Raw genomic sequence first — 24,981 nt, 5'->3', positions numbered from 1 at the left:
CCGGACCCTGACTGGTGGATGATTCCAAAGGAGAGGGGCCTGCTATCTGAAGGCTCGACCTCCCATACTACTTTTACAGTCTTAATAACGATGTACGTATGTGTGAGTAAAGCTGCTGTTTCTTTACATGTTGTACCTCTGGTAATTCTGCAACAGTGGGGGTCTAGAGCCTCTGAAAGGATACTTCTCATACGTTTCTAGACACCTAGAAAAAATAGCGAGCCTTTCAAAAACAGATCGAAGTCTTAAAGCGGACTTACTTTGATTTGACTCTGTATATCTTTCTGCATCTGTGTGTTATTTACTCCGAAAGGTAAAAAATACGTGTTTGAATCACAAGGATTCACAGGTTAATCTTGCTCTTTCTTATTAAGGGCAGAAAATGTGAAAATGTGAGAAATCTCAAAGTAGCAATAAAAAGGGAGTAAATGAAAAGCACATGCATTGAGTCAGGCAGAAGGACTGCTGCGGTCTGATTCACTCGCAGCATCTTCTCCTCTATAATTGCCTATGGAAATCAAAACATTCCACATGTTTCTGCAGATGAAGCAAAAACCCAAGGGTGAAGCCTGCTGTGTTCGTCTCCTGCTTGCTCTACCCTCCAGGCATGTGATGTGCTACAAAGTCTCTCACCCCCACTCTGTCGTTATTGTCCCAGGAGCAGGCTGACATTGACTGACAGCCAGTGCACTTTTGCTTCTTGTGTGCTTTTATATTTTTCACATTTCCCTGTCTTCTTTTGGCTGAATGTGTGGGTTTAGTGCCTTTTTTCATATTATGCTTCAGTGATGTTCTCTGTTCAAACATCCAGGTTTATGGTTGTAGCTTGAGGCGTACCCAGACAAGTAGGCAGTGTCTGGTTTTCATTAAAATATTTTGAGGGTATTCTTCACAAAAATCAAGAAAATAAATAGACTGTAATCTTAAAGAGAAACAGTCCGGACCATAGATTGAATAAAACATGGTCGTAGTCTCCAATATGTCCCTCATTGGAGCTTTGAAGCCCATCAACAGCGATCGCCATATTGGAAATGCTGAGTCAACCTAACTGTCAGTTCAACCTAGCAAGAGAGAAGTTACTTTAGCCTCCTCACGAACAGCTTACGAGTTCCCGCCTGTCAATCAAGTCAGCCACGCCCTTATTTGGGAAAAAGTCACAACTTTAATATCTTCAAAAATAACGAGTTATAATAAAATGAACCTCACGTGCAGTGTGTGCCAATACAGAAATGAGCTATTCATAACAAATCTGTTTTTTGACCAGGCTGTAAACATGCCTCAAGTGGACAGATGAGGAACTGCAGTTTTTTACACTTCCAATTCTAAGACCAGAGGTTGCCGCTTGGTGCCCATTGAAAAATGAGCTATTCAGACCAAAACTGTTTTTACACCAGGCTGTAAACATGTTTATTCTTAGTATACACATGTTAACATGAGTTTTGGCTTTTGTAGCCAGCTTCAAGTGGACACTACAGGAACTGCAGTCTTGTTTCAGCATAAGCTTCATATTTAAATATTGGGACAACTTAAAGACATTTTACTTACCGCCTACACTATTACAGCCAATCACAAACCAACCGAGAAATTAAGGAAATAATTGAACTCTCAGAATCCACTTTTCTCTCCATTCATTTTGCCTCCCATGATGCACCTCTGTCTCTTGTGCACGGGGACATCCTAAGCCGAGCCTTGGCATCCCAACTTGAATCCATAACCTAGCTGAAGGATAAAAGTTAATGACCTTAGCATCTCATTTCCTGGGAGGCCCGTCTTTGGCGTGTCTCCTTTGAAAAGCACCTTGCAGCTCAATGGGACAGAACAGACGAGGGGAGTCACTCTGCCATGGAACGTATAATGACATTCCCCTTATAACCCAGAATGGTTATAGGCTATAAAACTGCAAGAGCTCATCTCGGAGATCCATGGTCAAAAAGGAGAAGAAGTGTGGTCAAGAGGACAGCTGTCTCTGTCTCTCCTCTGCATGCATTAAACTAATGAGGACTTTAAGTTTGTATAAAATGCACATTTGATTCAGAAAACAATCCGACTTGTCTTTAGTGCGAAACATTTTTGCCGTGGATGAGCCGAACACTTAGCTCCAACTACTGGGACTGCATTTGAAACCTTTCACATCTGCCTCCGCTGTGTTTATGACTCACTTGTACTCACACTACAGTATGAATGCTAATGTTAACACTGCCTGCTCTTACAGCGAATGTGATCCTGCCACAATGTATTATCGCAAAGTATCGAGGGGTTGTAAATCAGAGCTGCACAGGCACTCAAAGGAGGCTGGAATTAAAAAAGCGTTTCCTCCCATCAGCATGAGAAGTGAAACTGTACACCAGGAAACAGAGAAACAGGCATACAACATGTCAGCTCTAAGCTCACACATCCAGAGCTGTTAGCTGCAGCTACTTTAACCCTGACTGTTCAGTTGGGTGCGGGCCAACGCTTTTAGTCATAGGCCCAAATTTTCACCTCACTCCCTCTCTTTCTGTTGTGAGATATAGCCTTGGCTGAGCTCCCAAGCTTAAATGGCTGATTTGCAGTGGGTTAACTGGAGAATGGGAGGGTGAAGTCATATATAGTGTGTGGGGAGGCTTAGCTGAGTGGTAGATCAATTTGGGAAAATAAAGAAGGAGCCAGATGGCGGTTGGAACTCGGTCCAAAGCAGATGAGGTAAAATAGCAGTAGATGAACAGCCCAGGTATTTATTACCCCTGGAGTCTGAATATGAAATGTGTGTGAATGCATTTTAGCTGGATATTTAAGAAAACACCAGAGTGGTGCAAAATCTCTGAGGCTGACTAGGATTAGGAACTGTTACCTCCGAGTATAATCAATCAATCATTTGGCCTGTATTTGTTTAACACTGATCTTACAAATGAGTGTAACACAAAGTGCTCACAAAATAACCCCTTGTGCACACACCAAGTATTATGTGGTAAATGCCAATGAAAAAGCGCTCTATTATATCAGCATTTTATCACAACAGCAACAGAGGAAACTTGATCATAAATCTTAAGATAATGTGAAGAGACAATAAATAAATGATTTAAGAAAATGCCAGTTTTTATAGACCTGCGAGGACTAAAGCTGACTCAAAACATAAATATAAGTTGATAATCAAATAAAACTCATTGAAAGGCAGATAAAGTGAACAAACGTGTAAATATATAAAGCTAAATCAAAACACAAGACTTCTAAAATGCAACTAATATGTTATTGAACTTAACTTAAAGCTAAACAAACTTTGAAACACAACAAATATTAAAACTTTAAACAAATGAAGCTTATTTATAAGGTTAAGTGAGGACAGAAAGGTAGAAAAAAATATAAGACTTTAAATCTAATTGGGGAATTATCTGGGCTTTATTATTAACCACTGCTGTGACATTTGATAACACATCTATGGTTGTATTTACGGCTGATTTTGGGTTTGTTTGCATAGAAATAGAAAAGAAAAAATGCATAGCTGACTAAAACCTCATCTAGAAATAAGTAGTTCCTTAATCTATACCCACATAAATCTGCCAGCACAGACCTGTATAGGCATAGACACGCCCGCATAAGTACATTTATGCACATACCCATAAAATTGCATATGCATACATATATAACATCTACACGGGTACATGCATGGACATACATATCAAAATATACACCAATGACACAAAATTGATTAAATACAATTTGAAGAAGAGGTTGCAATACTTTTGCAGTATCAATTCAATATCACGTGAAGATGAATGAAATGTTGTAGCAAGCACGGGTCTTACTCTTCCAGTTAAGCAGAATGAGACGGCGGGCTATCAGAGATGCAAAAGTAAAATGCATCTCTGTATGGCTGAAACACATTCCTACCTCCCTCCACCACTCCAAAAATCACAGACACAAAGTTGGGGTGAATGGCTTCACCACCAATTACTGAAAGTGAACTGAAGACTGAAGTCCAGAAATTGGCCAGAGATGGACATGTCCAAAACATGTGGCCAAGGGTGACTGGAGAGTACTGACATATGGGACACACTGGGTCAACATTTTATAAAACGTTGCAAGTTTATCATTTGATTAGTGAAGCCGGTGCACTACTATGACCTGGATAACTCCATGTCTGACTCAGAAAGATGAAGTGTGTATACGTGGAATTATGTCTCCCCAAGTTTTGTCCGGATGAGAAATATCTGTCTCCCAGTCAGCTTTGGTTTTATCCCATGAGTGAGCAGTCTTGTTTTGGATCAGGTTATATATTTTGGAAATTAAACTTTTCTTGAAGGGATCAATATTGGAACTGCGTATAGTAGGTCATCTGGGGGACGTGTGGGATAACCTGCAAAGAATTTACAGATAAACTGTGTGCCTGGAGATATCTAAGTAGATATTGGCAGATTGTACAACTGGGACAGAGAAGTAAATGATAGGAAACCACTGTTGTTAAACAAACCATTAAAGAAGACCAGGCCATTTTTATGCCACATCAAGAAAGCTGAATCTAGCTGAGATGGCCTGAATAAGTGATTGGACATGATTGGAGAAAGTGTGTTTATATTATTACACAAATGCTTCCTAACTGGCACCAAATTTGACTGAATTTTTAACTACTAGGTTTGAATTTAAATTCTGGTTTCTGGTGCTTAATGAAAGTGGAGGCTGTCAGAAATGAAATTGGAGATGTTAAGTATGGCCTTTAACTCCATGTCTAACCAAAGGGGTCCCCACTTACCTATGAATGCAGTAATCCAGTAGATACGTTTTGCAATGTTAGCAGCCCCATAGTAATGTAAGAAATTGAGTAGACCTGAACCTCCCTCTGATTTAGGTCTCTCCAAGCAGTCTCAGTTCCAGTTTCAGCATTTCCATATTTTACATTGACTTTACCTCTTCAAAAACTATCGGGTGACATCGCATAGACTCTGTCCTTTTTTACAGTCTATGATAAATGCAGCACCATGCACTCTGCGCTCTAAATGAAGCTCTATTTACTCAGATCAGCAAAAATACTTCATCGTGATTTCTGGGAATTCCCTTCATTTCGGTGTTTAGAAACTTATTTTGTTCATCAATGACTCAACCCTCAGAGATTAAACCACATGAGCCTTTTATGAAAAATGATTTGAAGGTTTACTCTAAAATACTTTAAAACAAAAAGCCAACATAATTCTCTCCATCAATTAAAGGGTGCTCCGGTATCTCTCTTATGAAAGCGCTGAGTTTCCCGCTGGAGGCTTGGGAAGCTGCTCCTCTTGTCTGGCTCAGATTGATGTTAGATATTGAAACCAACAAACTAACAGCTCTACAAAAGCAGAGCAAATCACACTCATCAAAGAAAGCAAGGTTCAGAGCGTGAGTTAAAATCATGGAAACAAACTTAAGGATGATCCTCTGCAGGGAATTACAGAAGGCTAATGGCCTGGTTATGAAGGTATGCATGAGAGCTTCCAGATGTTTGCAGAGTGGGATGATCTCATGCTTCAAATGTTTCTAAGATGATAATAGCAGGATTGAAACACTGATTTATCATGCCTGTCTGAATGGAGGTTTTATAAAAATCACTCCAAGATCTCTCCCATAATGTGTTATCAAGATAGGAGAGGGGAGAATTTGTGTTGGATGCATTCATGTCTAAAGCAGCTTTTACATGACGAATACAAAACAAAGCTCTGTAGAACCACAGTGAGCTCCATCTCAGAGCTTCAGGAGCAATATGTACTCTCCCTCCTGAGCTAAAATCAATGCACGTCTCTTAACATGCCTGTGATCTCTGCTTGTTGTGGTAGTAAATAAGGAGTGCACGCAGACATCTTATCTGTCTGATACAAACTTGACGTTAGATGTAAGATGTAGGGGAAACTGTCCGGCCCCATTACACTAATCACACATCAGCTCCGGTCGAGAAGGTGAAATCTCAGGACCTTTAGTTCTGTTCAATTAAACCGCCGCAGCTCGTAAAACGAAGCAATCAAACGCAGGATCGATGGCAGCTCAGACCTTGTCTCGCCACGCCCAGGCTCACCACTATCGGGCCAGTAAATCAGCGTGTGTGTGCATGTGTTTGGGGAAGAGGCAGGAAAAGGGCGAGGGGATGATGCCACGAGCCAGGAGCGTCCTCTCGGCTCATTTTCAGACACACAGAGAGAGAGAGAGAGAGAGAGTCAGGTTGATGGAGAGCTGCAGCTCCAGGGATGAAGGACAGGCCGACCCTCAACCGCACACACACACACACACCACACACACTCATTTCCACATTAACATTAACCCCGGCACCATTACCACTGTGAAGTGCTATTAAGAGGCAGACACGAGGCCGAGGGGAGCAGATATTACCAAACTGTCTCCTCCTCTCAGTCTGCAGCTCATCTCATGACTTTGACAGACATGGAGGAAAACCCACCGTGATGGAGAGGGGCAACTGTGCCGGGGCAACTTAAGGGGGCATTTATATTGATGAATCATTTGAAGGCATTTATATTGCCATATTATACACAGTTTAATTAAGGATTTGTTCATTACATACACCTTGAGGAGATGCATTCGAGCATTAAGGGCAGAGTGAAGAAAACTATGAGATAGACGAATGTTTTCTTATTTTGCATTTGAACATTATTGTCAAATAATTAGGAAAAACAAACTTTTATTCGAAATGCCAAGTATATGAAAAATATAAATAAAAGAAGAAAATTCATAATTATTTATACAATTATTGTTGTTTTTCGCATTCTGAGAAAAAAGTAAAATGTCAAGCGTAAAATGGAAAATCTGCAACATATTTAAAATGTCAAGAATAAAAACTAAACATTTAAATCACATTTTTTGACATTTAAACTTTATTTTCAATATTTTGATTTTATACTCAAAATGCAAAAGATGTGAATAAATAAATCTTTGCCTCTAAACAAGTCAGACCTTTGTCCGAACCTTTGCCCTCTTTTTTTTAAAAAACCCATTGACTTTATTTTTAAAATGCAGAACAAAACACTTAACCTGGCATTTTTTAGCTTTTTAAAGGTCAACGAGTCATGCTTCTCTCACACATGAAGGTAATTTCTGGGTGCGCGTTAACATAGTTGACCGTCATTTCTGGCTTATGTGCTGAAAAGGTAAAGAACCGAAGCCCCGCCTCCTTTTTTCCCATGCAGATCTTTGCATTAAAACAGTTTTTACAATTATTTTCCTACGAATAATTTTGACACAATGAGGATGAAAAGTTGTTAAAAAGTGGCGCCACCAGCTTGGCTTATGTCACTACGTATCCCTGACTGCATTGCACAGGAAGTTGCATCAACCAGTGAATGGGAGAGATGCATGCAGTGCGTCTATCTGCACATTTTTGCAATATTTGTTCTGCACCTAAGAAGAGGTGTTGCATTTTAAGATCTTGAAACACAACAAAACGATTCCTGTGTTTAGCCTGGGTAGGAGACACTGATTGGTCGTTCGTGTATTTCTAACATCATGAACCAGAGTCCACCTGAGAGCAGATACCCCCTCCCTTCATCACCTGTACTTCACTCACAGCTGGTTTCCTGTAACTTGTGTTTTCCAGCCTCAGAGTCAGAGCAGGTTTCTGGATCCTGACAGGATTAAAACACCAGAGGGGAAGTGAGTTAGTCGCTGTGAATTATACAGTCCATGTATTGTTTTGATTACGCTGGCCTATTTAAAGTACTTATAATATATATCCAAAAATAAGAGCCTATGGAATAACCAACATGTGTAAATGTTTAGTGATAGGATGTAAATGTTCCTCCAGAGTATAAAATCAAGGATGTGACCCGAGTGTCAGCAGAGGTTTAGGAAACACGTGGAGAAGGTGAAGAGGAGGAAATGTAACAGCATTCAGTATCTGAAGTCAAACAGAAGACTCAGACATAACACGGGAAACACCTGAACACACCCGAAGATATACTTATCTCACTGTAGAGTTAAAACAGGTCGTTCAGTTTCACACTGCAGAGTCACAAAAGTCAGTGTTCTTACAGCGTGAGTGTTGACTTACAATAAGGTCAAGCTCTTTCAATGAGAGGAGCATGTAGTTGTTGATTTTGTTGGGTTTATGTGTGTGTGTGTGTGTGTGTGTGTGTGTGTCTGTGTGTGTGTGTGTGTGTGTGTGTGTGTGTGTGTGTGTGTGTGTGTGTGTGTGGCATGCTTCTTAAAGGCACTTTGAGGAGTTTTCATGGTGTGTTGATTCTGGTGAGCCCTGTGGATGAATTATCGGGTAACTCGTTGTATTCTGTATTTTTGTTGTTGTCAATAACTGTTGGCTTAAAAGTAAAGCATACTTCTATCCAGGGTGCGATTTGTGAAAAAACAGAGGGGGGGATATCTCCCAAAAATGTCATGAATCTTGGTAAGCTTGCAAACAAAAATAACGAATATTCCTTTTTCTGAAACAACCTCTCTCCAACACATTAAGATTTAGCCATTATGTATTTTAGTTACTTAATGTATTCACATAAGTAATCAGTTGTCACAAAATTACAATAGATGTCAGAACATACATTATATTCATATGATATTATTCATTTTATTAAATCTCAGAATAATGAACTTAAAGTGTCTAACATTATTTATAACATTTAGAATTAAATCAACAACTTTAGAATATCCAAACCTAAACTATTCTAACAAGTGCCATGCTAGTGTAAGATGAGATTTCTCACCAAATAGTCCTTATTTAATTCTAATTTTATTTGTATCATTGAGTTCTTTAGTGAAGTTCAAAAGACTTATATTTCATATATTGCACTGCCTCTTTAAGGTTGCTCAGGGTGATATGGTTTTGAGTTGAAGTAAAGGTGTCACATGAGTTTATTTACCTAAAGTTGTGCTGAAGGTCTAAACGGTCCATTAAGATAATCATAATGTCATAATTGCTCACATTTCAGCCTGTTTTAAGCTGAAACTCTGAACATAACTTGGTCCCGATCAGCTTTGCTAAGTAAGTTAGCATGGTGATCTAAATAGAGCCAGCATTGTGTCTTAAAATCCACATATCTGATTTTCTCTTTAATGTTGCTTTGTTATACAGTTCTCAGTTCTATATATGCAAGGCAAGGCAACTGCAACTCAATGTGATTTACATTAAGACATTATAGATGTCTGTACATGTTTTAGCAGCATTCAGGATGAACATTGACACTGCTAGTCGATGCTCTTGGTGCTGAGTCCATTGAATGGATGTGACGGCTGTGACTCCGTAGATAGTGAACTGAAAAAGTTGAGAAATGCATTGTTTGTAATCTCTATTTCATACAATAGAAAATTAAATGGAGTGGTTTTAACACCCTTTGTTTAAATGATTTGTTTGATCAAACAAACAGACACAACACACAGAGCAAGACAAGGGACTCAAGCACTAATTATATGATTTTCTGTCAAATACACACACAATTTTTTTTCACCGCTAGCATATTGTTGCTTGATCCTTGTTTGACAAACACTTTCATCTGTACACATTTTCTAAACAACACTGAAATGAGACAAAGCTCTGTGTGTAATTTAAGATATGTTAAAAACAGTGGATGTTATCAGGATGACTTAAAAACAGGCCCAGCAGTCATTACTCTCCCTCCCCCGGCGTCCGTTACCTGTCACTTTCAGTACGTATTTGTCCAAATATGTCTCCATGTCTTGTTATTTCTTGTGTTAAAAAAACAAGAGAGGGAAGATTCTCAGGAAGAGGAGACGTCAGAAACAGTTACCTTCATTGAAGTGTAATATTTGTGTCTCGTTTTCAGGCGTCACCACCCAGCAGGACGTGGAGGCCCAGACTGAACTACCTCTTTTTTTATTTGGTCTCAAAACACATTTGTCCATCAGCCGAGTCTCTGCACAGGGACGGGGTGTTCGGAGACACTCATCCAGCCTTCTTTCCCAACACAAACAAACTGAGGTGATGTGGAGGCTGGAGGAATGCAACACTGCATACCTTCATGTTTCTCTCTTTCATTAAATAAATCAACTGAGCATTAAGTCACTTTCACTGCTCTGTATACTTTCCCATCAATAAACCAGCGTTGTAATTTACATTTGTTTGTTTCTACACGTGTTGTAGCAGCTCCAGCCTCACTGACGGCACACAGAGGTGTTTGCTGCGCTTTAATTCTGAGCCGCTGCCAACATCAAAGCTGCAATTATGCAATAGAGTCTGAAAGTGTCTGTGTCTTCAGCCCGGTGCTGTCAGGTGTGGGATGGTTTGCCTTAAGGTTTGTTGTGTTCCCCGTCTTTGATTTGGCTGCTGCTGTCCTCAATCCAGTCAGGAGATGAAGGAGTGTGTCTGCACAGTGGTTATGCTGACTGTGTGGTATTTAAGAGGGGTTGCTGGGAGTTGTTGGGGAGCTTGCTCTGGCAGGTTGCTGTTGTAATTGTCATGTAAACATATTTGCTTTGGTGTTCTCGTCTGGGACAATAAACAGAAGAACATGCACAGACAGTATAATGAAGTTTATCTGTGTTTGGAGAGGGAGGCACGGTTTTGTTTGGTGTGCTCTGAACCTCCAGGACACTGAATTTAAAGATGACGTGATGACTTTCAACTCTAATTAGAGGGTGTTTACATTGGTGTTGTACAGAAATCCTGAGAGGCAAACCAGTGATCTCCTGAGCCAGACTCAAATGTTTCTGTGTTCATGAAGAACAGGTGAATGCAAAATGTGCCGTTATAATCTTTCTAAAGGCGGATTTATACTTCTGCGTCTCCCCTACGCAGCAGGGACTGACGCGGACATGAGCGCCACATACTTGTGCGTCGGTGTGTCAGTGTCGCGCAGCAATTCTCAGCTGAAACACTAGAGGGCAGTGCGGTCTCTCTGATAGCCGGTTGCCTGCTTCCGGCCCCGCTATGATCTCTGTTTACTTTTCCACAGAGATTCAGAGCGTGTTATGTTAATCTGCAGCTGATACATGTTGCTGTTTATCATACAGACATGATTACATGAAGAATACAGAGGAGGAGATGAAATACACAGCCGATGTGCGGCCGATGTGCGGGATCCCGGAAGTGTTGTAAATGCGGGAAATACAAAGCCGCCGGGCGAACCAATCACAGGGCTTGCGGTCCACGTCGGCTCTACGGGGAGTTACATTTTGGAGGAGGTGCACGTCAGCTACGTGTATAGGCCTCGGCGTAGGTACGGGAGCTACGCGGACCCCCAGCGTAGGGTACGCCATTGATTCAACGCAGAAGTATAAATCAGCCTTAACTTCATAGTGAGACAGGTTAATGTTTATTGTTACACAAATTCTCTGAGAAAAACTGTATTTTTAGATGTAGTTTTTCACCTGCTGTGAATTTTATTCCACTAATTCCACAAACTGATTCTGATTCTGAAAACATTTAGTGACCAAGAGTGGTAAGAGACTGGAGCCAACAAACTTACAAGAGCAGAAGTCTTTGTACCAGGATCAATCTTGACTTGGTTTCCCACAATGCATCATGCTGCTTTTAGATAGCGATCCAAGCAGCAACCTCCAGTGAGCTAAAACAAAGACTGTATAAATTTTGGACGTACTATCCGAGACGTCACCCATCTGTTTCTGAAGCGCTGTTTTGAGGCAAATCGTCATCGGCAGCCATATTGCTGCTGTCGAGCCAGTGTGACGTAAAGTGGCGGGCTTTGAGCCTCCTTGCCAACAGCTACAGTGTTCCCACCTGTTAATCAAGTCAGCTGTGCCTCTCATTGGAAGACTCATAATTTATGTATTTATTGTTTAAAAGGACCATGTATATTAATTAACACTTCTATAAATATGGAGGACTTGTAATCTCAATATCTTTGAAATTGCCGCGTTAGAAAAAAATCCCCCCCCCCCCGTACAGTGTGAGCCGATCAAGAAATTAGCTATCCTGGCTACAATCATCTTTTGTTCCAGGCTGTACACATGTTTATTTCTGCTGTAAAGATCAGCTTTTTTGAAATGATGTGTACATCATAATTTATGCAACACTATGGCAAACCATTGTGTCTGTCTTGTAAGAGCTGTTACGAACATAATACCGCATAATTACAAACCAAAATCGAACCCTCCCCTATAGACTTAACCCTAATTATAGGTTCTGTATATCTGTTATTGTCAACAAATGCTGGCTTACACGTATAAGCGTCGTATCTAAAGCCTCATATCTTATCCCCCCTGTGTCAGAAAGCTGTTTTGTTGATGTTAACAGAAACATGTTCATTCTTTACCATGATGAGCACTGTAGTCTATCTTGACTTAATGCTTAATGCTCAATGCACCATCCTGCTGACTGTGAATATTTATTAATCCACTGATGAAAATACTGCTCTACAAAAACAACTCCTCCCCATCTGAGCAACATTTGTTTACAATGGAATGATAAGCAGTTTGCAGAGGAAGCAGGAGGAGAAGGCAGTTTGACCTATGTCCCATCTGTTTAATGGAGGAGCTTTAACATTTTTGGCTTCACTTTTGGTAGCTACTGTACTGTCTATGGTTTTATGCAGTTTTTAGTTCACATGCATTGATTTATTTGTAACGACTTCCCCATAGGAATCCAGATTGTTGTTGTGTGACAGTAGGCCTGATGATTGCTTAACTTTTGTCTCTCTACAGCTAGTTCCCCCTGCCCAAATATGGTTGCATCAGGCACCATAACAAAAGAGAACAGTGGCCACATTTCAAATTTGAGATTGAATAAAGGCAGTCACACCTAACCAGTGGGTGACCTTTACTGTAATGTCCTCACTTGCACAATCTGAATTTAACACACAGTCACCTCAGCCCACTCAGCCTGACGTGATAATCAGGTTTCACTGAGTGGAAAGAACAACAGGATGATTCACATTTAGACGTTCACTGATGATCTGACTCCTCACACCTCCACATGGAAGTTTTCTGACTTTCTTCAAACATGGCAGGAAAACTAAGCATTACTCTTTCGCTCCCATACATGAGAACTTCTCCTTTTTTTCCATTTGAAAGAGCACTTTTTCACTTCCAACGTTCCACAGCTTTTACGACACTCTTCCTGCTATTTTGATGTGGACTGAGAGACTGTGTTTACTCAGGGCAGCAGCGGGGAGAAAGAAGCGGATGTGTGCGATGTGGAGGCGTAGGGGAGGATCTTGTGACCTGTCAATCACTGGAAACCTGCTCTGAAAATCTTGTGACTCAGCTGTGGATGCATTTGATGCAGGAAGTGTGACGAGGGGTGTGTGCCTGGGGGACGGAGACCCCATTAGGCTGAGCGGCTGCTGTTCTGCAGAGGCTAATGGTGAAACTAATACAATTAAGTGTTAAGTGTGAGAGGGAGAGGAGGGGTGTTTTTACAGAGAAGGCGACACAGGAAACAAGAGGAAGGTTGGCACAATGGAGCAGGGTCGTGGTGGTGATTGTCATTTCTGGCCACCACATCACGCCTTCATATTCACAATAGACTGCATCCGCTCTGCTGGCAGCTGCTCTGTATAAACCAGGAAACAGACAAGAATGTCTCCAAACGCAGGCTAGAAAAAAGCCGGCTGAATGCAGACAGAAATACTTAGAATGAAAATCTAACTTCACAAGTACCTCGCAGTAGTAGTAGAAGTGGCAACTGCGACTGCACCGTCCAAATTTTCCATTTATATTCAGCAGCAGACAGACGGCTGTGAGAAAATGTGAGAGTGGAGGAGCAGAAGTAATGTAGCGCTACCAGTCAAGCTTAAGTCTGCGGGAAGACTCGGCCCATATGAGCACATTTCATTTTCCATGCATAAGATATTGCAGAACTGTGTTTGTATAGCGGAGGCCATACCACTTCCCTTCCTCACTCCATTACTTGTGGTCGTCCTCAGAATCAGAAATGATCAGCAGACTCCAGGTTCGGTACCAAGCGCCGGTATGTATGCATGTAGAGCCTCACAGCTGCAGGAACATCTGAGCGAGTAAAACTGGGTTACCTGTAAGAGAAGAACATCATAAACTTTAAGCTACATTTTCATGTATTATTTCTATGATTAATGAATCAACAAAATATTCAGGTCTGGTTCTTGTGACAGCTGACTCTTAAGCTCTGAAAGGATAAATCTAGCCCTAACTCAGGCCTTTATACTAGTTCCTCCTACAGACATATTTCTCCTATCTGACGGCACAATCAGAGAGGAGTTATCTGATTTGTCCTCGTGTGTTCATGCATAAAACAAATTCTGTCTTATATCCATTGTAAACTTGTAGATACAGAAGACTCTTTATAAACAGAGCAGGTCTAGACTGTACTCTATGTTCTAGTATTAACAAAGACCCAACATCAAGACAGGGTAAGATCCAGTCCCATCTTACAGACAGGACTCAGTCTGATCTCATCTTAATCCACCATGAGCAGAGCACTTTGCAGCCTTTAGCAAGTTACAGTGGCAAGGACAAACTTCCATTAACAGGCAGAAACCTCCAGCAGGACCAGACTCATGTTAGACACACATCTGTTAGAGGGGGAGAGGGATAGAGGGAGATGAGGAGAGCGAGGTGATAGTGGTGAGACGGATAGTAGTAGTTGTAGCAGCTGGAGTCTGGCACGTCTACAGAAGAGATCCAGAGGAACCTACGAGACAAGGGAGACAAGGGTGTTACTAACCAGAAAGGTCTATGGTTAGTAACTTTAATGGAACAGGAAGAGTTAAAGTAAGTAATAGGGAGAGAGAGGGGAAGACAGGGTCCCAGTGTGTCAGTTCTCCAGCAGTCTAAGCCTATAGCAGCATAACTCTTCATTTTTAATAAATATTATGATATGATGTCGGTTAAAAACATCCCAAGGTTGTCAGTTCCCGGACTCTGCGATCATATTTCTCATGTGTCAGCAGGTTTGTGGGAATGTGTCACGATAGCACAAAACAGGAACTATTAAAGGTTTAATTCCACTTTTATTTTGAAAGTTTCCTCATATTTCTGGAGTCATGTTGAGTAAATGTAATGTGGTGTGAATGTGGCTGCATGAGGCATGGGAACACAAGGGTTTGACCCAATCATATGACACAGCTTCATAACGTTAGGAGTTGTGGTTATTGCTGACAGATATGACTGTTTATTTAATAATCATGTGATCAATACGACCAACCTCACATCCCTTCTCTCTGCTTTGTTTCCATATTAAACAGAGGCTCTGTTCCCGTCAGCTCAGAGCTACTGAATGGTTATTTCATCCCCAAATCTTCAGCGTTCTCGTGTTATATTCCGCTGAAATAAACGTGGGGGAAAGTGTGCTATTTTTACAGAGTGCCTCTCACCCGAACACACTAATTAAAAGAGACAGCATAAGCTCCAGGCTGATGGCACATTGAAGTTAAAATCTTGTGCTTTTCACACTCCAAGAATCATTTCCAGAAAGCTTTTCTTTTAACTGAACAACCAGAGCTTTTTACATACATGCACAGCCAGGTGATAATGAAACACCTTTACATGGCTGATGGTTATTATTCAGTCAAGGTCCCACTCTTTGTGTTTCCTGGACTATTATGAGAAGTGAGTTTATGTACTTACACCTCCTGAATCGTGTTTCTTTCCTTTCTCTGTAACGTGTGAATGATGTTTGCTTTGTGCCTGATTTTAATCACACTCTGATGGCACTGCGTCATCAAATAATTTATTCAACCTTATGTTTTATTTCCAGGATCTATCAGGTTATATCTTTACATCTTTGAAAGTGTTAAAACTTTGACTTTTATGGACTTGATAACTGTCCTGAACTATTGGGACACCTATGGAGGAGCTTTGCATGATTTTTATTGCCATCCATGAGAACCCTCATCGAAGCACTTTGCAGCCCCTACCTGAAACACTCCATTTTGGCTGTTGTTCCATTGATATAAAGTCAAACACAGCTTGTGGGTGTTGCTTTTCTCACAGCTTTGTAGTCATGAAACAACCTGAAAAGTATGCCTTTACAGAAAATGTAACAGGCTAGCCATTAGCCCCAACTTAGCTTACCATTTAGCACAGTTGGCATACATTCGCCATTATTACATCACCTGCTGTTATGATGTTACTCATCAGAACAGCTTGTGGTTCTTAGTCTTCGTGGAACAGCTTCGACCTGGCCTTTGTTTACGACAGAGACATCAGTGAACTGGCAAGCAAAAACAGCTATGATGTGACCTGTGTTGGCCTGAAAACACACATACTTCCCGCTGTTTTCTGCCACCTTCATCTTTGAGGAAAGAAAATAGCTGTAACTTTCCTTCACAATCAGAAGAACACCTACGATCAATATCCCTAGACATACTGAATCAATAAAGGGGAGGAAAAGCCAATGGATGTTCAATGCAAGAGGGACGATAAGGTTGTGGTTCAGGGTGGGCATGTCCTTCAAAACAGGTCTACTTCACCCAAAGACTGTATAATAAATGAACGTAGCTTTCATGACATCACCCAAGCTCTATTTTGAAGCCGATCGTCAGTGGGTGCTATATTGGAAATGCTGAACTCAACCTAACTTCATCCAAGCTAGGACCTAGTGTAAGGTAAAGAGGCGGGCTTTTAGCCTTCTCGCTAACAGCTACTGGGTGCCCCCCTTTCAATCTAGTCAGGCATGCCCTTATTTGGGCAAAACTTGTAGGCTATGTTTAATACCTTAAAAAATAACAAGTTATAATAAGATTCACCCCATACAGTGTGTGCCGATAGAGAAATCAGCTGTTCAGACCTAAACAGTTTTTTGAACCAGGCTGTAAACATGTTTGTTTCTGCTGTAAAGATTGTCTTCTTTGAATGGGTGGGTATGTGGTTTCCTGTGTTTTTGCAGCCAGCCTCTAGTGGATGCTCAATGAACTGCAGTTTTTAGCACTTCCACATGGGCTTCATATTCTAAGGAGGAGGTTGACGCTTGACTTGAACGTATTAAAACAGAACTATAATAGTGCCGTCTTTTTGTTCTCTGGCCACAGTGTCACATTTTAAACCAGGTAAATACTCACCTGTGGACAAAAATGCTTGACTCAACTATGTGAAGTATATTTTGGAAAACAGACACATTTCAGAATATGCAAAATACCAGAGATATCAAAGCTGATAAAAAAAGGAACTTTGAGAAGCTGACTTCAACCTTCCTCGAGACGTGACCTTAGAATGAGGTCAGTTTATGGCTAAGAGCCTTCATCTTGTGACTGAATGTGGCTTCCAGTGGTGCAAGCACAAACCAGATGACACACAACCCTTGCAGCACAAGGTTCAGCACATAATAACAAAAACAAAAGAAGACTATGTGGAAAGCAGTGGTAGACCGCCAACTCATGTGTTCTTCAAGGTAGAATTACTGTTTCGGTGAAGTCTCACACATCTGCCTGTCATCAACAAAAACAAGAACATTTAGTGGACATACTATGACTAGACACTGTAAGGATGACTCTGCAGCCTTCACAGCCGGCCTTAGCTGCTAACCAGAGCAATGGACAAGAACATTTTCATAACTTTTCGATTTTTAATGGCTAAAAACTTAATTAAGACAACAATTAACAAGATGAATATTGTGTTTGCATGGTACATTGTCCTCTACAGACCTTTTAAAAGTGTTAGCTTGAAAGTGCTGTGATGCACGCTGCACAGAAAGGTTGTGATGGTGGTGGTTGGGATTCCCGTTTTGCTCCCTAGGACCACACATGGCTTAATTTGCTCATAGACAAAACAAATGAATGAACTGAAGTGGAGAAAATATCTGCTAAAGTTGTTGTGCACATGAGCTTAAAATAATTTGACTGTCTGGCCCTAATGTTCTTTTTCTCATATGTAAATGATTTTAATTCTACCAGCTTTCACAAACAAAGCTATGCAGCTTCATTAGAGTGTAATACGAGCAGACATAAGGTCATGGGGTGATGATAAATAACTTGTTTACATCTCTACACTGTGTCCAAGTGCATTGCGTGCTGTTGTTGTTCAAGTAGATGTGAAACGGAAAAAGAAAAGTCACCGGCTAGCGTTTCTTTCCCACAGTATTTCTGTGTTGCATATGAATTTAGTCCAGAAAGTATGCACATTACATTTCCTTTCAGGGAGATTGGCTGAATTATGAATTCGAGTGACTTGCAAATTAAATGCTGTCTCTTTGGGTCTCACGGATTGGAAAATGATGTTTGTGTCTTTTGATTTGAAGAGCTCAGACGTGTCTCGCCCTCACAAAACTGCTGACACAGAACTCCAGAGTAGCTGATTTCTGCTCTGGGCATAACTGTCTGATTAGTAGGTCAGCTAAATGGCCCCTGAACTGGCCGGCGGCTTCTCAGGGACGAGCCTTGCATGGTCTTGGAAATGACTCAGAAAATGCTGCTGTGGGCTTTGATGCTTTAACTGGCGGATATGTCAGAGCAAATTAAAGGTGAGATGTAACAGTTAGGTCCCGACTTGTCAAGTAAACCGCCTCTGAATATCATTTGCATGATATTACCACAGACCTTGACCATGGAGAGAAGGAAGAGAGCCAGCAGAGTCGTGCAAAACAAATGTCCGGGTGCCAGATAAATCTTAGTTAGCGCTCTGGGACGCTGAACGTTGACAGTGATGGGAAAACAAAAGACAGAATTGGCTGAAAGGCACCCAAACATACAAGACTTTGTCTAAAAGAATAACATATTCAGAGAAATGTGTGCTGTTCTTTACTCTCATTTACCCATGAAATGTGACCATATGTGAGCCCTAAATAGACAAGAGTTCAAGCCTTGCTCCATTTGCTTTTATATTACAGCGCTCAGCTCAAGGTTCTGAGCACAGCTGCTTTAGGCCCGCCAGGAAATTGCACCTGAAATTGGCCCTGTGGTCTGAGTGTCTTATAAGCCGTCTCACAGGTATGAAAGAAAATGAGAGAAGCAAAGAAACTGCCTCTCCAGCTCTCTATTTCAACCACAGAAACGTTTCTCAACCGTGCACAAGAATCTCTTGTCCGCCTGCAGCCAATGGTTACCAGAGAGGGTCAGTGAGTCGTGTAGAATACCAGCTACAGAGTGAAAAATGGAAGTGGGCGTCCATTTTCTTTGGCCACCAGTGCATGTACAAATAAATCCCAGATCTTCCATCTTTTTTCCCCCTTACTTGTCTGTTATCCACTCTCTTGTTTTCAGTCTCTCTCTCTGCTGTTGCTATAAATCGCCCTGGTCTCTGGAACGTGCGGGCTGTTTTCAGGGAATGAATGGACAAGCTTGAATTTCACCGATCTGGGCAAGAAATGCAATTGAAAAGAATTGTGCACTGGCTTTCATTAAGAAATGAAATAGATCATTTCTCTATTTTCCGTCTCCTGGGTTTTCAGGCAGCGAATGAGCAAGAGATATGTCTTGCTTAGCCGGGTCTAAGCCTAGATTTAGAGAGGCAGTAACTGCAGGCTGGAGACCTGCTCATGTATCAATGCCAAACACTAGAGGAAACATACCTTTAGTGGTTAGTTTCTGGAAAAGAGCCAGTGCTGTTGGCCATGTTGGCGACTCTATCAATTCAATTTCAGGCCTGGAGTGTGTTCAGGCCTGTGGTTGAGTTCTGCTTTTATCAATCCATACCTCAACGCCTTAGCATGCTTGATATCACAGATTTAACAAGCAGATCAGGTCCCTTGCTTATAAAACTTGATTTAATATGGTAATAATTTGCATCCAATTTTGTTTTTGAGCCAAAAAATTAGATTCAAAGCGTTTTACAGACAGGGCTTAGAGCATAATTCACCAAAACTAGAGGAGGTTCAAATTTGGATGCAAATCAACACAACATATTTGCTTTTACTTAAAGTCTTAATTTTCATCACCATCTGCCCTCAGGTTCTGAGTACATTCCTTGAGCATACTAACAGGGTTGTTTATTGAATGGGCCAACTGGCAGAGGACTTGGAGCTAAAGGTGGTCCAAGGGCACCTGGGTAAGAGCCAGAGTTTCAAGTGACTGTTTTTTCTTTAAGAAGTCAAGCAACTCCAAATACATGCAAAGCAAAAGTGACATCATTTCAGGCTGATTCATAGTTATTGTTTTCTTGTACTCACTTCCAGAAACATAACTGTGTACTGTCGGTATTCTGTGCAACAGCCTATGAAGACCGATATTTACAGTTACTGTCAGGCCTCAACCTCAAGCTGCTGGAGTGGAATTGGAGAAAAAAAGGCTGTGGTCATGACAAAGTAGAGCAATAGGAGAGCAATAAACTTCATCTGGGAGTGTGGTCGAGGGTTTGGGATAGGTTAAACTCAGGACTGAACCCAGGAGACTGCTTTCAAGATCATGTGAAACATTTGGGATAACTTATAGAAAGCAAGATAATCTGGGCAGAGTAAAACAAGACCCAGACGGGCTTCTAATCTACACAACCACCTAATCACTATACATAATCCCACTTACTGCCCTGCTACTGACACAAGACATAAAATAAATGACACATTGATTTAAGAAATATGTATTTATATTGCTAGCAGTAGTCTCCTTGTTTCAAGTTGGTAACAGGTTGTTATCAGCCTCTTTGGGAGAGGCATTAATGTAAAACTGGACGTTTCATTTTAGGGTAAAGTTACATTATCCTGCTTATTTGTTGTAATTCACACTAAAGTGAGTATTTCTAATGACGAGGTGAACTGGAGTTCTGCAGGAATATTGATGTTAATATTTCTGTCCTCATTCAGCTCTCCTTCTTCTCAGAGCTTTGACGTTGACTCACCTTTAAACATAAATAAGGCAAACTCTCAAGACTAGCCCGAGACCACACTAATGTTTTTACCAGTGTCAACAGATGGACTACTTTCTGTGGATTGATTTGATAAGACGTGTGATCAGGTTGTTCCTGGTCAACCAACAGCATTACATTCCGTTCTATTCTCCTTCCTCTAGAGTGATCTGATATGACCAAGCGGCAACCTCCGGCCGCAAGAACTGAAGCCAATACGGAAGTGTTAAAAACTGCAGTTCATCGAGTGTCCGCTTGAGGCTGGCTCCGGAAGTACCGGAAACGACATACACACCCAATCAAAGAAGACGATCTTTACAGTGTAGTCTGGATAGCTAATTTCTCATTCTGCACACACTGTCCCGGGTGGAATTGTTATTGCAACGTGGCAATTTTGAAGAAATTAAGATTACAAGTTTTCCATTACGAGAGGCACAGCTGACTTGATTGACAGGCGGGAAGACTGTAGCTGTTGGCTAGGAGACTCAAAACCTGCCTCTTTACGTCACAATCGCTCGACAGCAGTTATGTTGAGTTCAACATTTCCAATATGGCTGCTGCCAATGATTGGCCTCAAAACAGCACTACAGAAGCAGATGGGTGACGTCACAGATACTACGTCAATTATTTATTCAGTCTATGGATATGACGCGTGTGATCAGGTCACCTTAAGCATCGCTTTTGATGTTGAGAATGAATCACCTGGGGTTTTGACCAATCAGAAGCATTCCATTGTATTCTGTTCCATCCCGTACATATCACCAGCTCAATAAGAGGAAGCTCTTAGCTTCTAGTAGCTAAGTTAAAATGTGCTGATCTTGACTGAGCTTCAGAGGTTGCTGATCACTATCTGAGGATGTGTTAACCCCATTCAGCCTTTTTCCACAAACAGAAAGTCATTTTATTTGCTGTTGACCAGTGCCAAGATAAAACCAGCGGTGTCATATCATGGAGGCAGTTTTGGCTATTTGATAACAGAGCTAAATAATAGCGAGGGAAAGGGTAAATAAAAAAGTTGTGCAGTATACAGACATGATTTGTGTCGATTGTGTCAATTTTGGCAACCCCTGTGGACAAAGCAGTGTGTGAACTTTTCCTGTGCATGCACATGTAATGTTTTCTAACCTTTAATTTCCTCATTTAACCTTTGAAAACGCAACAAACAATACATCTGTTCTGTAGAAGATGTAAACAAAGGCACTTTGTCTGAGGGTAAATCACTACATCTGACACCAGCCTGTTGACAGACATACAAAACAACACTGTAGAAATATTTAATCTCCCTCCTGGTGGTCTGGTTTGCTTTTCAGGGTCATACAGGGCCATCAGTATTATTTCAGTCTCTTTCATTTCAAGTTAGAAAACTCCTCCAGGTAGATTCAAGCAACACCTCGGTCTGTCAGGCAACAAGAAAAAAACACTTTTCAGGCTGAAGCTTTTTTCCCGGTTCAGAATCTGTTAAAAAACTGCATTTCCTGTTAACAGATCTCAGGTGGACATGTTTCACTTTTCCATTGTTGAGACAGACAGGTATTTAAAATGCAATAGTAGGCTGTGATGTGCCAGAACTGTCACATCAGCCAACCTGCTTTAGTCTGCTAGCTAAACCTGCCTGAGCTGCAACGGTGCCCTTGAGAAGTGCTCTTAAAAATAGCGGTCGTCAAATATGCAGCTGTATAATTGGAATATTAGATAAACTCAAAGAAATGTGAATTATGACAACCGCCTTGAAGAGGAGGCAATAAACCCCCCTTATATTTGGAGAGTGCAGTATAAAGAGAGATGGGGGGGAGGGAGTGATATATCTCCTGTCCTTCCCAGCTCTGATTTTCTGCAGTGATTGGAGGCCCTCCACAAATGATGAGGGAGGCAGCTGTGAGAGCCCAAAGGCTCCGCAGGTTCACGGCAAAGTCAACACCGTCCAATCCCTCTAAACCCTCACACGGCTCACCGCAGAGCAGCACGCCAAAATAAAGCCCTGCCTGTGAGTGTGTGTGTGTGTGTGTGTGTGACAATGTGTGTATTAATACACATCAGAGTAGCATTTCCCAGTGCCTGTGAGCTCACACACTCACTTCTGATCTGTGACTGTGTGGGAGAACGTGTGTGTGTGTCTCTTTCTAGTTTTTGATGTACAACCTGTGGCTTGATATCTGCACCTGTGGCATGCTCTTTTCTGCAGGATGTTGGAGAATTTTAATCCCTGCAAATCCCTTCCTCTGTGTGCATGTATTTCCTGTGTGACTGTGTGTGAATTTTCAGACCGTGTGGAAGCCGAAGTGCCTGATTGACCACAGCAGGGCTTTTCATATAGCGTTTAGTTCAAGATATCACTTTATCGTCGCCAATTTGGGCTGGCACTAAGCCACATTCAGAGGATGAGGTGATGTTGGATGTGTGAAGCCAGAGAAAGAGCTGAAACTCACACAAACATGAGGAGCTGGTTAAACTTTTGGCCACAGATTCATGCACATTTGGTGTTCTAGTGAGTGTTTTGTAATGAAAAAGTCACCCAGTGCACAAAAATGTGGGTAAATGATGCATGCAAGTTTTACGCAGCGATGAATTCACGTTAAGAAGTTTTGATAAGGATGTATGGGAGATGGGACTATCAGACACAGATGGATATTTGGAGTCGTACCAAAAGATATCAATATGCACTTGAACAAATATATCCTCTAGTTGCAAGCATTACTTCAATCCCTCACTCTCCCCTCTGTTTAAGATGCAAATGGAAACAGGTACTCTGACCAACTGCTCATGTTCATGCAGAAATAAGAAATATCTGCTCGGAATTACTTTGAGAAATGAAGAAATGCTTAATATAACCACTGTAGCTGGTTCAAGGTTTTATGTCATGCTCACCTCTGCAGCCGGTAAGAATATATTATTATTACAGTGGGTAAAGGATAAAGGTCTTTCTGTTAAAGTTATATTTGAAGCAGGTCCTTTGGGAGTATTCAATGTGCACAAACAGATCAGTTTTGCAAAGTCTGGTAGCCCCATCTGAACCATCTTAGACCTGGTCCCATTGCTATTGTTGGATGCCACGGTCAGTCTTTCTGCCAGTTGCGATGGTCACATCATGGTGTCAAATTAGGTAATCACAGAGCCATGAATTCATGACGTGACTTCACTGACAGACATGCAGACTACATGGCGGTACCTGACCAATCATCATGACTGGAAGGAAGAAGGAATGGGTTAGATGACATCAGGGAATGCCTACGTGTTTCACTTTGATATTTTGTTTCCGTAAGGTTGTGACTTAAACACATGCAGTTTGCTCATTGGTTAACCTTGCTAGCATGACGGAACACGTCTTAGAAGGCAGAAAGAAAATCAGATCTGCTAGACTTTCTGTCTGGAGGTCTTGAGGCGTCACTATGTTTGATCGTCACCTACTATGACCCACTGCACTGGATAAAGCAATCGGTTTATGAGGCTGACGAGTCCAGAAACCCTACGTCTACTGGATTGTGCTTTAATTTTACTTATAATGTGAAGTCTGATTTGAGTATTATAAAGACAGTCACATCTCCTGGTTGATCAGTTACCTTTTATTACTTACTTCATGTTTAATTTTTTGTGTTTCCTCTTTTATTTTGAAATGTGTAATTTTCTCTCATTCCTGGTCAGTTGACAACCTGTTTGACCTCCCTGTGTTTCCCACTTCCTTGATTAAGTTTATGACCAGTCTTAGTGGACCTTGATTGCATGATTCTGCCCCACTTTGGTTCAGCGATAGACTCCTCTGCTTCTGGATTGTAACCGCTGACGTGTCTGTACTTTGGAGGATTTCCTGTGGCATCATACTTGTGGAAAAAAGCAAATTCAATCCACACAATTGGAGAAAACCTTTCATTCTTTTGAGGGAATTGTTGACCCAAAAAAAAGCAAAACAGATCCTCAAATGAAGAAACATGACCTCCAGAAGAACTAAAGGGACATTTTTGTGCACACAGAAGACCTTCAATAATATTAAAAAAACAACAACAATGCAACAACTGCTTTGCAAATGTAATCCCAGTGTTTTTCCATGGACTGGAGGGAGGGGGGAATATATCCATTTGCATTAATATTGTATTGTGTACATTGGAAATGAGCAAAGGGAGACTGTCATCAAATTGATCACGTGGTTACTTTGATGAATTAAATCAAAAAGATGAACCATGTTTGGTAAATTTCCTTCTGAACATTGGAGCGTTAGATGTTTAGGAATGGCTTCAATGAATCAGAAGCATACTGATGAGGACATATTGTGATTTTTTGCCCTGGTCTTGTAGACAACATGAGTTATTCTTTCCACATACTCTCCTAAGAGATTGCTTCGGTTTCATGTGGTTACATCATTTGACA

At 41.2% G+C, this 24,981-nt stretch overlaps 1 long non-coding RNA gene across 4 annotated transcripts in view; it reads left to right on the top strand.

Moving 5' to 3' along the window:
- LOC117820642 overlaps positions 1–24,981 on the top strand; it is a 151,219-nt gene that overhangs the window by 111,549 nt on the left and 14,689 nt on the right. For 3 of the 4 annotated variants that reach the window (XR_004632792.1, XR_004632799.1, XR_004632800.1), the window contains one exon: positions 9,741–9,975. The exons of the other annotated variant lie outside the window; for it this stretch is intronic. This is a non-coding gene — a long non-coding RNA (uncharacterized LOC117820642). Of the gene's footprint in view, positions 1–9,740; positions 9,976–24,981 lie in introns of those variants that run through there. 4 annotated transcript variants of the gene reach the window in all.

Source organism: Notolabrus celidotus, chromosome 10, assembly GCF_009762535.1.
Source record: "Notolabrus celidotus isolate fNotCel1 chromosome 10, fNotCel1.pri, whole genome shotgun sequence".
NCBI lineage: Eukaryota > Metazoa > Chordata > Actinopteri > Labriformes > Labridae > Notolabrus > Notolabrus celidotus.
Note: the sequence above shows the minus strand (reverse complement) of the source record. Positions and strands in the feature narration are given on the sequence as shown.